This window comes from Pseudophryne corroboree (genome assembly GCF_028390025.1).
Source record: "Pseudophryne corroboree isolate aPseCor3 chromosome 3 unlocalized genomic scaffold, aPseCor3.hap2 SUPER_3_unloc_47, whole genome shotgun sequence".
Taxonomy (NCBI): domain Eukaryota; kingdom Metazoa; phylum Chordata; class Amphibia; order Anura; family Myobatrachidae; genus Pseudophryne; species Pseudophryne corroboree.
Genome location: NW_026967538.1, coordinates 293194 through 306651, shown reverse-complemented (window position 1 = coordinate 306651; position 13458 = coordinate 293194). Strand labels below are relative to the sequence as shown.

The 13458-nt window shown below is 45.7% G+C and overlaps 1 protein-coding gene and 1 pseudogene across 1 annotated transcript in view; one reads left to right on the top strand and one right to left on the bottom strand.

Moving 5' to 3' along the window:
• LOC134984283 (zinc finger protein 271-like) overlaps positions 1 to 13458 on the bottom strand; it is a 162797-nt gene that overhangs the window by 40581 nt on the left and 108758 nt on the right. The window lies entirely within an intron of this gene.
• LOC134984282 (gastrula zinc finger protein XlCGF26.1-like) overlaps positions 6956 to 13458 on the top strand; it is a 265738-nt pseudogene continuing 259235 nt past the window's right edge.

Genomic DNA, 13458 nt, shown 5'->3' with positions numbered 1-13458 from the left:
TCAATGGCACAGTCATAGGGGCGATGGGGAGGTAGTACCTCTGCAACTTTTTTGGAGAACACGTCCGCAAAATCTGCATAACACCCTGGCAATCCTGGCAAACTTAGCTGCGAGAGCCTGACTGGAAGGCTCAAGCAACTCCTGAAACAATCAGTACCCCAACTAAGAATCTCCCCAGAGACCCAGTCAAATTGAGGATTGTGGGCCCTTAACCAGGGTAACCCCAACACCAATGGGGCAAAAGTACAGACAGTCACATAAAAGCACAATTTTTCAGAGTGTGTGGCTCCAATAAACAAAGAAATCTGGCTAGTGCAAGAGGTAATTTTACCTTGGGATAATGGTTCCCCGTTTAACCCACAAATCTCAATTTCCGATGCCAATGGTACTAAGGGAACAGAGTGTTTCAGGGCGAATTGGCGGTCCATAAAAACCCCGTCGGCCCCACTGTCCACAAAGGCCTCAGTCTTGACAGTTTGACCGAGGATCTTCAAGGTCACCGGAATGATAAAAGTCTTCTTGGGAAATTCTGACTTCTGGCCTGACAGGATATTTCCCATCACCCTCAGGCCCTGAAGTTTTCCGGCTTTTCTGGGCATGATACTACCACATGACCTTTATTCCCACAGTACAAACACAACCCCTGCTGTCTCCTCCGCGTCTTCTCACGCGAGGAGAGGCGGGTAGCCCCAATCTGCATAGGCTCCTCAGAAAATTCCTCAGAGTCTGAGGTTCCCTTGGGAAGGAAGGAAATCTCAGTCTCCCTTTCAAGCCTACGCTCTCTCAGCCGTCTATCCACCCGGATGGATAACTGCATGAGCTGATCCAAGCTATCAGGCAAGGGATATTGTACCAGTTGGTCCTTTATCTGGTTAGAAAGACCTCTCCGGTACTGGTGTCTCAGGGCTGGGTCATTCCACTGGGTATCATGGGCCAACCTCCGAAACTCCGTACAGTAAACCTCAACTGGCCTTCGCCCTTGCTTAAGGATCGAAATCTGAGCCTCGGCTGAGGCCGTCTTGTCAGGGTCATCATACAACAAGCCCAGTGCCGTAAAAAAAGCATCAACACTTTTAAGCGACGGACAGTCAGGCTGCAACCCATATGCCCAGACCTGTGGGTCTCCTTGTAGCAAGGAAATCACTATGCCCACCCGCTGAATCTCCGACCCAGAAGACTGAGGCCTAAGCCGGAAGTATAGCTTGCAGCTCTCCTTGAAAGAAAAGAACTGCGAGCGATCTCCAGAAAAACGATCCGGGAGATTTACTTTCGGCTCCTTAACCCCTGCAGGTGCTGCTGCTGCGGGAGCTCCGCCAGCAGCCTGGGAGGTGTGCATTTTAATGGACAAATCATTAAATTGTCGAGTCAGGACCTGCACCTGATCGACCACTTGTTGCAACGTATTTTGAGGGGTATGCTCCATATTCCCACAAAATTTCAACAGGAGTATTTGGCTGCTGAATATGTTATGCACACCAGTGCCTGCAGGAAAGTACTGGTGTCAGAACTGTTATGCACTCCAGTGTCTGCAGGAATGTACTGGTGTTTGAACTGTTATGCAAAACAAATGGACTTACAGACAAACTGGGGAATATGACATAACGTACACAGGAGGTAATAGGGTAACAAAATACACACAAAGTGAACAGAGAAGCCCAGAGGCTAAGGAACTGGGTATCTCCCTTGTATTAGAACTGCACAGATGGAAAAAGCAAGATGTTGTGTTTTAATACGTAGAGAACCCGAAATGCTGTTGCTAAGGGCAACAGCAAAACCCTAAAGGGTTACCAACGGGTGTGGCAGTAAACTCCTTGGTCAGAGATGGAATGATAGACACAAGGAGAGTCTCCACAATCCTATTTCTCACTTGCAGTGCACAGGTTTTAGCTTACTGCCACTAAACTGACCCCTGACACCTAGCACAGTGAGACAGGATTAGACAGGCAAGTCTTAGAATACAGCCGCAAACTTGCTAAGTTCACAGAGTGGTAACAGAACACCAGCAAGCTACACGACTGACTCCAGTCTTACTGCTAGGTCTGGATTGGCAGAGTGTAATACCAAATCCCCAGGCCTATTTGCAGTAAGCAACAAACAAATACAAAGCTACACAGTACTGGCTAACTTTCATGAACTGACTAACCAACAAAGATTCAGCAGCATCTGCTTACCCTGAGAAGAGGCCTTATAAAGTAGGTGCTGTCCACGCCCCACTCAGACCTCACAGACTGTGAGCACAAAAACCAGCACCGGATCCCCTGCCGTGCACAGAGCCTATAACCACTGCACAGCAAAAGACCCGAACCGGAGTATCAGCTGCGCTCAGGTTACTCCACTAGCACTTGTCTCCCTGTTGCCATGATGACGTGGCAGCACAGGGCAGGAGACCCTAACATATAGATATGTGACACCACTGTTTCACTCCCAGATCCCCTTACCTCCTCAGTCATGTCCCTGTATTATTACTATATATATAAGTGACCTCACTATGACGCTCCAATTTCCTCATCTCCCCAGTCATGTCTCTGTATTATTACTATAGATAAAAGTGATGTCACTGTAACACTCTCAGATCACCTCACCTCCCCAGTCATGTCCCTGAATTATTACTATAGATATAAGTGATGTCACTGTGACACTCCCAGATTCCCTCACATTCCCAGTCATGTCCCTGTATTATTACTATAGACAAAAGTGACATCAATGTGACACTCCCAAATCCCCTCACCTCCCCAGTCATGTCACTGTATTATTGCTATAGATAAATGTGACGTCTAAGTGATTCTCCCAAATCCATTCACCTCCCTAGTCATGTCACTGTATTATTACTAAAGATATAAGTGATGTCACTATGACACTCCCAGATCCCCTTACCTCACCAGTCATATCCTTGTATTGTTTCTATAGATATAAGCGATGACGCTGTGACACTCCCAGATCCCTTTGCCTCCCCAGTTATGTCCCTATATAATTACTACAGATATAAGTGACATCACTATTCTGCTCCCAGATCCCCATACCTCCCCAGTCACGTCCCTGTATTATTACTATAGTGATGCCACTTAGTATTATTACTAAGTGATGCCACTGTGACACTCCCAAATCTCCTCACCTCCCCACTCATGTCTCTGTATTATTACTATAGATATGTGATGTCACTGTGACGTTCCCAGATACCCTCACCTCCCCAGTCATGACTCCGTATTATTACTATTGATATAAGTGATGTCACTGTGACGATCCCAGATCTCCTCACTTCCACAGTCAAGTCCCTGTATTATTAATATAGATATAAGTAACTTATCAGTAACTCTTCAAAATCCCCTCGCCTCCCCAGTCATGTCCCTGTATTATTACTATAGACATAAGTGATGTCACTGTGATGCTCTAAGACCCCCTCACCTCCCCAGTGACATCCCTGTATTATTACTATAGATATGTTACCTCACGGTGATGCTCCGATTCCCTCACCTCCCCAGTCATATCCCTGTATTATGACTATAGATATTAGTGATGTCACAGTGACGCACCCAGATACCCTCACCTCCCCAATCATGTCCCTGTTTTATTACTATAGATATTAGTGATGAGCGGGTTCGGTTTTACTCGGTTCTCAAAACGGCATCTTATTGTCTCACGGATGTCACGTGTTTTGGATAGCCAATAAGATGCCGTTTTGAGAACCGAGTAAAACCGAGTAAAACCGAACCCGCTCACGACTAATAGATATAAGTAACATCACTGTGACACTCCCAGATCCGCCACACCTCCCTAGTTATGTCCTTGTATTATTAATTTAGATATAAGTGATGCCACAGTGATGCTCCCAGATTCCCTCACCTCCCCAGTCATGTCTCTGTATTATTACTATAGATATAAGGTCACAGTGATGCTCCCAGATCCTATCACCTCCCCAGTCATGTCTCTGTATTATTACTATAGATATAAGGTCACAGTGATGCTCCCAGATCCTATCACCTCCCCAGTCATGTCCCTGTATTATTACTATAGATGTAAGTAATGTCACTGTGACACTCCCAGATCTTCTCACCTCCCCAGTCATATCTCTGTATTGTTACTATAGATATAAGGTCACTGTTATGCTCCCAGATCCACTCACCACCCCAGTCATGTCCCTGTATTATTACTATAGATATAAGGTCACTGTTACGCTCCCAGATCCACTCACCACCCCAGTCATATCCCTGTATTATTACTATAGATATAAGGTCACTGTGACGCTCCCAGATCCACTCACCTGCCCAGTCATATCCCTGTATTATTACTATAGATATAAGGTCACTGTGACGCTCCCAGATCCACTCACCTGCCCAGTCAGCAGGTAGATGATCTCCAGGGTGATTTCTACTATACTCTCAGTCCTGTGACTCCTGTCCTTGTCCATCCTCAGTGAATCAGAAAGAATACAGAATGTGTGATATGTAATAAAGACTCCGTTCCCCACAGCTGGAGTTCCTTGGAATAAATATAATACATAAAACATATTGCACATGGAACATAGTAAATATGGAATAGAGTGGCCATTAAGTCTCCTATTTCCTCACAGCCATAGAGTCCTGGTCATCGTCTCCGAGGTTCCTGTGACCCAGCCCCATAAGGCTGTACTGCATAGTGGGCCTGATCTAGATTGTAGCGCTATTGTGGGTGGAGTCACAATGAACTGATGTTCGGTATACCGCTCATGTGCAGGACCCGTACGGAGCATGTGCTCTATGTGTCCTGAGTTGTCAGACGAGTATGGCTGCAGCCATGAAGTGGTGTAAGGGTGAGAATTGGTTGTGAAGGGACAGGGTCTCTTGAGGGAAATCTCATGACCTCATTCATGGAGCTGCGGCGTACAGTCTCCGTGACCTCAGGTTTCACACATCCAGCCGATGGTGTAGCAGAGGCGACAGGAGACAGGCAAGGAAAGGTTGCAGGAGACAGGCAAGGGAAAGGTGGCAGGAGACAGGCAAGGGAAAGGTGGCAGGAGACAGGCAGTGGAAAGATTGCAGGAGACAGGCAGGGGGAAGGCAGCAGGAGACAGACAGGGGAAAGGTTGCAGGAGACAGGCAGGGGAAAGGTTGCAGGAGACAGGCAGGGGAAAGGTTGCAGGAGACAGGCAAGGGAAAGGTGGCAGGAGACAGGCAGGAGACAGGCAGGGGAAAGGCGGCAGGAGACAGGTAGGGGAAAGGCAGCAGGAGACAGGCAGCGGAAAGGTGGCAGGAGACAGGCAAGGGAAAGGTTGCAGGAGACAGGCAAGGGAAAGGTTGCAGGCAACAGGCAGGAAAAAGGTTGCATGCGACAGGCAGAGGAAAGGTGGCAGGAGACAGGTAGGGGAAAGGTTGCATGCGACAGGCAGGGAAAAGGTTACAGGTGACAGGCAGGGAAAAGGTGGCAGGAGACAGGCAGGGGAAAGGCTGCAGGAGACAGGCAAGGAAAAGGCGGCAGGAGACAGGCAAGGGAAAGGTGGCAGGAGACAGGCAAGGGAAAGGCGGTAGGAGACAGGCAGGGGAAAGGCAGCAGGAGACAGGCAGGGGAAAGGCGACAGGAGACAGGCAAGGGAAAGGCAGCAGGAGACAGGCATGGGAAAGGCGCCAGGAGACAGGCAAGGCAAAGGCGGCAGGAGACAGGCAAGGCAAAGGCGGCAGGAGACAGGCAGGGGAAAGGCGACAGGAGACAGGCAGTGGAAAGGTGGCAGGAGACAGGCAAGGGAAAGGCGGCAAGAGACATTATTTGTTCTCAGGAGATTGTATAAATTGTTAATCATTTGTAACAAAAGTTAGGTTTTATTCTTTGAGAATATCTCATTATTTCTTCACAAGAGTGCACCCACAAAGAAGTCTACGTTCTTTCTCTTGTCACTGTGACACTCCCAGGTCCCCCTTACCTGCCCAATCATGTCCTTGTATTATTACTATAGATATTAGTGAGGTCACTGTGACACTCCCAGGTCCCCCTTACCTGCCCAATCATGTCCCTGTATTATTACTATAGATATAAGTGATGTCACTGTGACAGTCCCAGGAGTGTGATATACATTTTCTTCATACTGCTCCAATTATCATCTGTTACACATGCCAGGGATATTATGGTCTCTGCCTTAATATATCCTAAAATTTGAGCAATATTTTCAATCCCCACAATTACATATAATAAAATTAATAATAATAATAACAACGACACAAAAGGCTGCACCCCAGTATAAAATAATAACATATGTCTTTATTAACAGGACACCACAGGCTACTCCCCCTTTATAATCATAACAGGACCCACAGGCTGCTACTCCTGTATTATAATAACAGGACACCAAAGGCTGCTCCCCCTGTATTATAATAATAATAACAATAATAAAAAGACACCACAGGCTATTCCTTCCAAATAATAACAGGACACCACAGGCTGCTCCGCCTGTATTATAATAATAATAATAATAATAATAATAATAATAATAATAACAGGCTGTTTGTTCTGTATAATAATAATAACAACTACTACTACAGGACACCACAGGCTGCTCCACCTGTATAATAATAATGACAGGACACCACAGGCTGCACCCTCCCCCCCCTCCCGTATAATAATAATGACAGGACACTACAGGCTGCTCCCCCTGTATAATAATAATATCAGGGCACCACAGGCTGCTCCCACTGTATAGTAAGACGCCATTACCTGATCTTCCTCCGGAAGTAAAGTGGAACGCACAGCCAGCAAGTAGGGAATGATTGGCACAGGCTGCTTCCTGGTTACTGGCCCCTCCCCTACTACACCCCGCCCACAGCCTCGCCCTCTGTATTTACTATTGCCATACATGTCCTCAGTGCAGGAGGCCGGCGGCCATTTTCTTGTAGACCACTCCGGCAGCAGCAATAGGTTCCCTGGCCGTGTAGTGACGTCAGGAGCGGCGGCCATTTTCCCCTGGTCTGAGCTCCGCCTTCTTCTATCATTCCCACAAGGCAGCAGGAGCAGAGAGCAGCCATTGCTGTGTCTGGCAGCAGGTAATGATATTATTATTATTATTCTATAGGCTGAGCAGCTCTGGTGTCAGGTTCTGTACTACAGGGGGAGCAGCCTCTGGTGCCTTGTTATAGTGCAGCTGGAGCAGCCTCTGGTGCTGCATTATCCCTGTACAGGTGGCTGACACTCTAGTGTCCTATTACTGTAATACAGGTGGAGCAGACCCCGCCGTTACCGCAATACAGGTGGCGCAGACCCCGCCGTTACCGTAATACAGGTGGCGCAGACCCCGCCGTTACCATAATACAGGTGGCGCAGATCGTGCCGTTACCGTAATATAGGTGGAGGAGACGCCACCATTACCATACTACAGGTGGTGCATACCCCGCCGTTACCGTAATACATGTGGCGCAGACCCCGCCGTTACCGTAATTCTATACGCGGGACATTGCAGGTGTTGTGTCCTGTGGCATTGTGCTGTACACGGGGAGCGGCCTGTGTTGTCAAAGTATACAGGGGTAGCATCCTGTGCTGTCATAGTATACAGGGGAGTGGCCTGTGTTATAATATACAGGGGTAACATCTTGTGTTGTCATAATAGACGGGAGGAGCAGCCTGTGGTGTCCTGTTGTTGTTGTTGTTGTTGTTGTTGTTATTATAATATAGAAGGATCAGCCTGTGGCGTCTTGTTATTGTTATTATTATACAGGAGGAGCAGCCTGTTGTGTACAGTTATTATTATTATTATTATTATACAGGGGGAGCAGCCAGTGGTGTCTGATTATTATTATTATTATTATTATTATTATTATTATTATAATACAGGGGGAGCAGCCTGTGGTGTCCTGTTATTATTATTGTACAGTAGGAGCAGCCTGTGGTATCCTGTTTTTATACAGGATGAGCAGCCTGTGGTGTCCTGTTATTATTATACAGGGGAAGCATTATTATTATTATTATTATTATTATTATTATACAGGGGGAGTAACCTCTGGTGTGCATTTGTTCTTGTTGTTGTTGTTGTTGTTGATAATAATAATACTAGTACTACTACTAATAATAATAATATTATTATATAGGAGGAGATGCCTGTGGTATCCATATTATTATTATTATTATTATTATTATTATTATTATAATAATGTCCTGTCATTATTATTATACAGGGGAAGCAGGCTGTGGTGTCCTGTTATTGTTAGTAAACAGGGGGAGCAGCCTGTGATGTCCTGTTATTATTATTATTATTATTATTATAATAATACAAAAGGGAGCGGCTTGTGGTGTCCTGTTGTTGTTGTTGTTGTTGTTGTTGTTATTATTATTAATTGGGAACAGCCTGTTGTGTCCTATTATTATTATTTTTTTGCATAGGGAGCAGCCTATGGTGTCCTTTTATTATTAGTATACAGGGAGAGCAGAATGGGGTGTCCTGTTGTTTTCCCACAGGCTATGACAACTAAATCGCCATCGGTGGAGTCTTCAGTTCCTAAACTTTCACTAAAATTGACTATTCCAGTCCCAGGTGCAGCTACGCTTAAAGACCCCTCGGAGAGTAAGCTGGAGGCCATGCTAAAGTCCATGTATACAGCAACAGGGGTGATGCTTACACCTGTTTGAGTTGGAGTTTAGGTTAACAAGGCTGTAGTTGCATGGGCGAAACAGCTCAGGTTAGGCCTACAACAGGGGTTTTCCTCAGACCAGCTTATGTTTCTTACCGATCACATTTGTGTATTGGTTGAGTATTTAGGTGCGGCTTCGTTGTACGTTGGACAAGTTTGTTCTCGGCTTGCAGCCCAACAGCTGCTGTGGTTGCGTTCTTGACAGGCCGGGGCAGAATCAAAATGAGGAATAGAGGCGTTGCCTTCTACTGATGTTATATGGTCCTGAATTGGACAAATGGAATTCTCAGTAAATGAGGGGGGGTTCTGTTTACCTGCCAACCATGCAGAGGGATGTGGTTTTCAGCAAACCACTAACCGTCGTCAGGACTCAAGCCAGTGGCATGACGGGCTTCCAGCCCATCTCGGCTCTTCAGTTGTGGGAACACACCTTCAGAAGTTTCCCTTCGCGTAGTTTCAGACATCACAGATGGGTGGATCCGCAGTTTTGTTTTAAGAGGTTTCAATGAGTTTGACTGTCTATCACCGATGCAGTTTTTCAAGACAGGTCTGCCTGTGTCAGCAGACAAGTGAGCAGGTCTGCAGACGGCTATTCAGTCTCTCGTACATTCAACAGTTTTGGTTCAGGTTCCAGTACACCAACAAGGTCAAGGGTTTTATTCCAATCTTTTTGTAGTACCAAATCCGGATGGCTCAGTCACACAGATATGGAACCTAAAGGGGTTCAATCGGTACGTCACTTACTACACATTCAAGATGGAATCCCTACGGTCAGTGATTTAGTGTTCACTCTAGGAGTGAACTGGGGCAGGGCGCCGGACTCAGCGGGGGCACACGTGTGCGCGCGCCCAAAATGGGGGCGTGGCCACGCAAATTAGGGGGCGTGGTCACGCCTCCGTCATTTTAGGGGGCGGTGCGGCCCACAGACGCTACTATAGAGAGCGTCTGTGGCCGGCGACGTCACTGTTGGGGGCGTGCCCAGCACCTCCGTCGGTGCTGGGCTTCCCCCAGCCCTCTCCCAATGCGTAAATGGATGCCGCGCGCATGCGCACGGCATCTATACACGCCGGGAGGGCAGGGAGCGGGCGGCTGTTATAGCAGGGCGCCGCAAAAGGGCAGGGCGGGTTTTGCCTGTTAAAAAACGGGCAGGGCGCGGCGCCCTGCTAAAACAGCCTAGAGGGAACACTAGTGATTGCAGGTTTGGAACCGCAGCAATTCATGATTTTGCGGGATCTCAAGGATGCGTACTTACACATTCCAATTTGGCCACCGCATCAGGCGTACTTAAGTTTGCAGTATGACAAGCGCCTCGGGTATTCACAAAGGTGATGTCTGTGATGATAGTTCATCTCAGATCCCTGGGAGTGATAATCATTCTGTACTTAGATGACCTTCTCATCAAGGCTTCGTCTCAACAAATACTTCATAAACATGCCTTACTGTTGTACAGTGTACTAGTTCAGTACGGATGGATTGTCAACTTTAAAAAAAAAAAAATCAAGTTGTGTCCTGTGTCAAAGAATTCAGTTTTAGGAATGATTCTGATTATGGTGGATCAATGCATTTACCTGTCACAACAGAAAGTACATGCTATTCATCATCTAGTACTGCCAGTGCTCAAACCACGGACAGTCTTGGTGCATTTGTGCATTCGACTGGTAAGACAGATGGGGGCATCTTTCAAAACACTCCAGTTCGGAAGATTTCACTCAGGTCCCTTTCAGCTGGATCTTCTCGCATAGTGATCCGGCTCTCATCTACAAATTCATCAGATGGTGCGCTTGTCTCCAGGACAATATCATGTGGTGATGTTCGGCCCAATTGAGGATTCAAGCAACCTCTCGCATGGCCATGCGACTTTGAGTCCATCCCCTTTTTGTTGATGTATGCGACTTCTGTTGCGTTGTCCAGCTGAACCTGAACAGTGTGAGACAGATATCAGTCAGTGCAGTGCGGTGCTGTGATATGCGGCAGCACGCAATACAGACAGCACTAGCTTTCTGACATATGTCCGCGGAGTCTGGTAACAGAGACTAGGATCATGCCTGCTGTGTATTACAGGACACTAAATGCCAGTACTGTCAGTACAGAGGAGCATATAATTGTCCTATGCTATCACTACACTTATGTAATAGCTCTGGAATTGCCCTATAATCTATATAGACATGAGGGATGTGGAACGTAATATTGGTATGAGCATAAAACAGATATAATTTGATATCAGCTGAGTACGGACGCATTACCTCTTTTGAGGGGCATATAATACATAAACACATAATAAATAGATCTGATCCCTTTCTGAATGGTTTATGTATGATCAACGTGCAATTTTGCTATTAGTTTAAAAGGTTGCATACTACAATTAATAACGTTACACGCATGTATATATACATATGAAGGACTGTATAGAGGAAAGACTTCCACTGTGTTTTTTTGCCTATGATAAGAAACTTTCACAACTGTATCCCATCTGGAAGGAGTTACTGCAGACCTCCATTGATATGGTGGTACAGTTATAACACAGCAAGATACTCTGTTTTAATAAAGTAACAATTGTATCGGTTACAACATTCTGCTGTGTATCAAATGATATTAAATGTATCACCTAGAAGTAACTGTGACTTTTGGCAGGATAGAAACAGAGGTAATGTCTATATTGGGAATTTTTGTCCCCACTAAACAATATAAGGCTCAAATATAATCAGGAGCAAGTATTGTTAATATTAACAGAATAAGGTTGTTACAGGTTCATGAAGAATTATATTATTAATTAGGGATTGCTATACCAATCATAATGAATATACATATATATCCCAATTTTATTCCTCTGAGGAATACAGCAGTGGAATACGATCTGTACATAAAATATAAATAAATGACAGGCGGCTCATGGCTTTGTTTTTAATTTTCTTTATTATTTGGCACCAGGACAAAATAAATTATTTCTTTTTTCTTTTTTTTTTGTCTATTTTTCTGATTCACGTCTAATTATCTTCTATTGTTTTTATATTTCACTGTTTACGGCCTATTTAAGGGTCTTAATACTTCATATGGGATACTAATAAAGTTGATACGTTCCATATGGGTATTGGTATGTACTATGAATTAAGTGTCAATACATATATATAAAAAAAGTATAAAGACACAGACCTAATATCAGGAATTCTTGTTGGTCCTGGGAGAGAGTGCACCCAGAGAAACTGATCCCCTTTCTTCACCCTTCTTGTACATGTTTTAGGATCAGTGGGTAGCACCAGTCTATCATTTTATATCTGTATTGTATACAGTTATTGAGAGACTACATCCCTACAATTATTACTGAGACACGAGCAAGTGAACTTGCCTGACGCAGAGTGTTGTAAATTGCCCTGAGTTCCAGGACACTGATTGACAGTAATCCTGTGATAATGAGCTGCTGAAACTGGCTTCCTAGCACGTAACATGGATGGTATAACCAACTGTGGAATGCCCTCTCGTCTTGAAAGTGGTCTCAACAGCCACCCCATAAACAGCAGTCACGCTAAATCGGGGTAAAAGAACGACCCCTGCTGTAGTATAACTTGTAAAACAGTATTTCTCTTAGCCTTAGCTTCGGCAAGGCGTGTTGCACAATTGGGTGCCTTGTCATGCAAGCCACCATATCTGGTATTTCATACTGACAGAGCGGAACTTTGGACAAATCCCGCTTTTCTACCACAGGTAGTATCTTCTTTCATATCAATCAACCAATCGTAGTTCCTGTTTTTCAGAAGATTCGGGTACTCCAGCTACTTTGGATGTGGTACGCGCACTCCGCGTTTATGTAGCCTGAACATTAACAGTACTTATATAGGACACTTTGTTCTTTGTGTGATGCAGTCAAGATAGGTTGGCCAGCTTCCAAACAGACCTCGGCCAGATAGATTAACCTGACCATTTGTCAGGTACACTTTCATGCTAGTCGATGGGAACGTCATGGGCAGCAGGCCTTAGAGCTTCTACGACGCAACCTTGCCGTGCAGTTACATGGCCATCAGTGTACACGTTTGTGCGCTTTTACAAGTTTGATAATTCTGCGGCATCAGCTTCTAGCTTTGGCCATCTAGTGTTACAGGTACCAAACAGCTCTTCCGCCCAAGGGGGAAACTTTGTTACGTCCCAAGAGTACTCCAGTGCCCCCTGTGGATTCAAAGAAAAGGATTTATCTGGTAAGTACCAAAATCCTATTATCTATAGGGACATGACTGTGGAGGTGAGGGGATCTGGGCATATTTACAGTGATATTTATGTATCCCTCCATTTCACAGAGGTGTGAAGAAGACATCTAGTGAGCATGAGACACCCTGCAGCCATGCTCATGTGTCAGGAGGACTGAGCAGGTCCCAGAGCCCCATCACGGTGCCTCCACCTCACTCACTGATACATGAGAGACACAGTGACCAGAAGATCTTGGAACTCACCAACAAGATCATTCAGCTGCTGACTGGAGAGGTGACTGCTGGGAATGGGGCATTATACAGTAACACCAGGGGACGTGTCTGGGTGATGACTGGAGAGATGACTGCTGGGAATGGGGCATTATACAGTAACACCGAGGGACGTGTCTGGGTGATGACTGGAGAGGTGACTGCTGGGAATAGGACATTATACAGTAACACCAGGGGACGTGTCTGGGTGATGACTGGAGAGATGACTGCTGGGAATGGGACATTATACAGTAACACCAGGGGACGTGTCTGGGTGATGACTGGAGAGGTGACTGCTGGGAATGGGGAATTATACAGTAACACCAGGGGATGTATCTGGGTGATGACTGGAGAGGTGAATGCTGGGAATGGAACATTATACAGTAACACCAGGGGATGTGTCTGGGTGATGACTGGAGAGGTGACTGCTG